The sequence below is a fragment of the Solea senegalensis genome, linkage group LG8 (genome assembly GCF_019176455.1).
Source record: "Solea senegalensis isolate Sse05_10M linkage group LG8, IFAPA_SoseM_1, whole genome shotgun sequence".
NCBI lineage: Eukaryota > Metazoa > Chordata > Actinopteri > Pleuronectiformes > Soleidae > Solea > Solea senegalensis.
Window position 1 is genome coordinate 24477715 of NC_058028.1, and position 4874 is coordinate 24482588.

The following is a 4874-nucleotide window of genomic DNA, read 5'->3' on the forward strand; positions in this document are numbered from 1 at the left end:
TATTTTCTATTATGGGTAATGTAGCTTTAAAAGAAAGCCCTTAGATGGCATGAGAACAGTGTTTGTGTCGTCAGTAAACTTCTCAGGTGAAATCTATTGTGATTGAGACCATCTGGATGTTTACTTTAGATGAACATTATCAGGGCAGGACACTTTAATCTACTGCAAACTCAGTGTGATAAATATTGTGAAAATAAAAATGTGGTGAAATTCAGACAAAACATCCGACTTAAAGGCTGGTGGTTTTCTGTATTTTTGTTTTTGTCACGAAACAAAGACCACAATCAATAAAATGAGAGTTTCTGCTCATGCCTGGGCTTTGGCTGCAATATCAAACTTTTTACTGGAATCTCTTCATTGTAGCTTTGATCTTTTGTTGGGAAGAAAAAGGACATTGTGGACTGGCATGCTCAGATGCACGCTATAACTGTAATATACTAAACAGCATTAAAATTATGTTTATGGGAAATTATGTAAAATGCTGTGTAAACTCACAGCATTCTCTGAAAACCTATAAAAATCTCTACACATGTAATTAGGCAGAAATGTCAGAATTTGCCACCTTTGTATTCCCACCAATGTTGGTCAAAGCAGAAGCCATTTAAAGCTTGTTTGCATTAGAGATTCCTTTGACCTAGCAATGAATGCCAATAAAACACATTCTGACTGGTCCCCCATCGTCTTACCAAAAATAAAAGACCTGGGTTTGTGACCTGGTCGGAACAAGGGCCTTTCTGCATGGAGTTAGCATGTTTTTGGGTTCTCCAGCTTCCTCACACTGTCCAAAAACATGGACACTTAACTGTAGGTGTGAATGTGAGTGAATTGTTGTTTGTCTCTAGTGACATCCCCAGGGTGACTTTCACCCGATGTCAGCTGGGACTGACAACAATCTGGTACCTTGGATGGGTGCTCATCCAGAAGCTTTGCCCTTAGTAGCATTGTACTTTGGTTTGGTTGACATGGGTTTGATTCCCACATTAAGGCCCTGGTATACTTCCGTGCACATGCCCCATGTGCACAGGACTCGAGGTGTCAGACAGGTTGAGGGTCACCAGGTCGAGGCTTGGATGACTATCCTTAGATATTTTTTCTGCTTGGTGAGCGGGGATTAATACTCTTGGGTCACTGTGCATGGAAGTATACCCAGTACCCACTCACACACATACAGAACAAAGAAAGGTTAAATACTTACCTATGGGTCATATTCTATAAATCTACCTCTGGGTCCTTGGGTTGGCCAAAACGACCCATAGTTACCTTTCAGTTGGAGGACAGGTTGAGATGGATGGCTCTATCAAATTGACCTCTCAACCATGATGTTTGTTAGTGTTTAATTTTAGTGAGGTGTCTGATGTCAGTTGGTGGTGATGATACTACTTTGAGCTGTCTATGTTTTGTTTTACCCAAAAAACAGACAGACAAACACTACAGTTATCTGCTTTACAACTCTTCCAATCGATATGTTGGATCAGTTCTAGTTCCAGCAGGTCCACAGCAGCATCAATGCCCCTTCACAAATTCTCCCCCTTGAATAATGTTTCATCTTCTTACTGCTAACACACTCACCACAAAACATGTCAGTTTAACTTTGTTTCTGTCAGACTGTGGTCTTGGAAAGTGGCGTGTTGGGCACCAAACTCCACCAAAGAACTTCACCTTCATCCAAAAACACTTGTTCTTGTAATTCATCCAGTTTAGCTGCATGTCTGTACTTGTAATGACCCTTTCTGGCCTAATTCCAAACCATTTGCCAGGATTACATGTTGCCCTTGTGCATTTCTGCAAACCACAGATATGCATGAGCTCACATTTTCTAACCAAAATTACACTACTCATTTACATGTCTACAGACATGCATATCAAGCACGATGGCGTTTTAAATGCTTGTGGCACTTTTGGCAGAAATGAGGATGATTTCCTGGTTATGAATGAGGTTAGGTTTAGGCTCAGAAACATCAGATTATGAGAAAAACTAAAGTGTCAAAAAAGAGTCAACAACATCTCCATAAAAACACAGTCAAGAGGGTTAAAATTCTCCATTGCGATCGTGTCCCGCATAATACTAAAGAGTCTCACAGGATTAGAACACACAGGGATGAGACTGCAATGTTTGGTCTTGACCTAGTCTCATACTGTGTTCTGCTGCTCTGTGAATATCTCACTTACACACCACCACCACAAACTCCTTTCCTCCTATGGAACAGAACACTTGAGAACTACATCACTTCAGACATGAGGAAGTGACACCTATCAACTTTACCAAACATACACAAAAGTCATAAATCAGTTCTTCCAGGCATTTGCGATGTTGCAATCAAAGCAAGTTCATGACCTAACATTTCAGTCACTGCAACTTTGACCAGTCACAATCACAGAGGCAGTTTCATCATCTCAAATGATGGGTCACCGTGGCACTTGACAATATCATGGACACTGGGATAGGATGTGATGTATGATGTGTTCCTCACTCTGCTCCAGACACAGTGAGCTTCAGGACACTCTCATCACAACATTATGTACTGAATGCAGAGAGCAAAAACAAACTGGGAGCAGTGAATCACACACAAAACATATTTTTCTGATCATTAAACTGATGTAAAAATGTAAAAAAAACAGTTAGAATTAAGCGTTTTAATGTAAATACAGACATGAAGTGAGACAAGTGCAGCTTCTGCACTGACAAACTGCTGTGAGTGAGTGTCACACACACATGCACAGGCTGCAACTCTCAGACACTTATCTATGATAATCCTGTGCACAACTGTTTTAGGAAATTCATCACGATAAATGCCATAAACACCACAACACACATTTTTGGTCGCAACAATTGAAAACAGTCATCAAAGTCAGGGAAGGACTTTTCCCATGGTCTGCGGGGAAGTGTTTCTTTCCTAGAAGGCCAGGTTGATTCCACAATTTCTTTTGGAAAGCACCATATTCTGGATATCCTCATACTGCCTGTCTGCAGTGACACATAATTACTATACCTGTGTGTTGTTTACCCCAACCAGTTAATACACCTGAGGCGACCACCCTGTAAGCAGGGTAGGAAATTAGCTGGGACTTTTTTTATTTGATAATCATTTCCAGGGCAGTTTTATAATATGTTTGTAAATACCATGTTTTTTCTTTTTCTTCCGGTGTTCTCCAAATCAAATTTAAGACCTTTCCAATTCCACATACAGCGAAATGTAATGCCAACTGCACAACCAACAACAGTTTAAAGGATAAAATAGAGGATCATTATGGATTCTAAGCCCTAGAAAATGATCATTTACCAAGTTATGGTGCATGACAAAAGAACAATGACTTATTTTATTTCTTAAAGTGACACAATAGCCCATTTTCCATTGCAGGAACTTTTCTTATTTATCTGGGATTTTGAAAGACCTCCGCGCTTTTCCACGAAAATTACAGAGGGAAAAACTTTCCCTCAATCCCAAACTCTCCTCAAAAGAATTACCTACTTGCGACAGATTACCAGGAGCGACCAGAGCAGGTTTCACACACAAACTCAGCTGCTGCACCTCAGAGCGAGCGTTGGTGAAAACTATTTTGAAGCTTGATTTACACACACCGTCCCACTGAAGATCCACTGCAATCCCCCTCCACACGTGTAATCATTTCTCTTGTGCATTAAAATCAACTGGGTTTTGGGAAACTAACACAATCAAGCGATCCGCTGCCATGTGAAATGTCATCAACCACACTGAAGAAACCACACAGATAACCAGGAATTCATGTCCATGGGTAAATACGTTCATGGTAAAAGATATGTCCTGATTATTTTTGTCAACAAATGCAGCTGTAACAAACAATATTGTTTATTGTTTATACACCAACAGCAAATCCTACGTTGTGTTACTTTAAAGTACATATCACTTTTGAGAATAAATTGCTATGATCTATAATGCTCATCTTTTGTTAGAACTTAGAACTTTTGATTGGCTGGCACGTAATAGGAACAACTCCTTATATATAAATAACATGCTTAAGTGGCTACACCAGTGGACACCAGGCTCATAGTAACTTTCTCCTGTCAGAGCTCAACATCCTTGTCTTTTGATAAACGCCATGATTGGAGGTCTCTCGGCTCCGTATGTCCTGAAGTAAACCAAAAGACCACTGCTGGTTGAAGGGCCCTCGAGTGAGATCAGCATCAGTTGGTTCTATGCTCAGTTGGTTTGCACGATTCATCAACGAGAAGGCAAACTCAACCTTGGCCAGAAGCATTACTTCAATGATCTCATGGAAATGGATGGGCTTGTTGCTCTGGCAAACACTGTCATGGGCAGCAGTTGTGTGTGTTACATATAACTAGCTGGCTATTTTCAACTCTGGCTTCAAAAAAAGCTTACCATTTCTTCATTCTTCAGTGTCCTGAAGAATATTTTACTCAACAGCACTTTGTTATTGTGTCAGGAGAATGTTTTGTATTCAATCATTACTTTTGTATTTATGACTTGCCTCATGGGCTTAGGTTAAATTGTCCCATGGGCCATACATGGCCCAGAGGCCGGATGTTCCCCACGCCTGCTTTAAACCCTCACATGGATCAAATCTTTGGGGTTAGGGTGTCTTGAGTTTGAAAAACATCCATCCAACAATGCATCAGGATTACTGGGCAGGCGCTGGCCAAGCTGGGTGTGTTATTACAGTACAGCTGGAACAACAGAGTTTGAATCAACAGAAAACCAAAGTGGAAGAATGAATGCATTTTCATTTGCTCATGCTTCAAGTTGGAAGAGAGTTGACCGTGTCATCACATGTAATGGCAGACGCAGCAGAAATCCACTTTGACATATACTGCAGGAGACGTATCCATTAAGTCATATTCCCTGACTGTCATGAATGAATCATGATTCAGCATA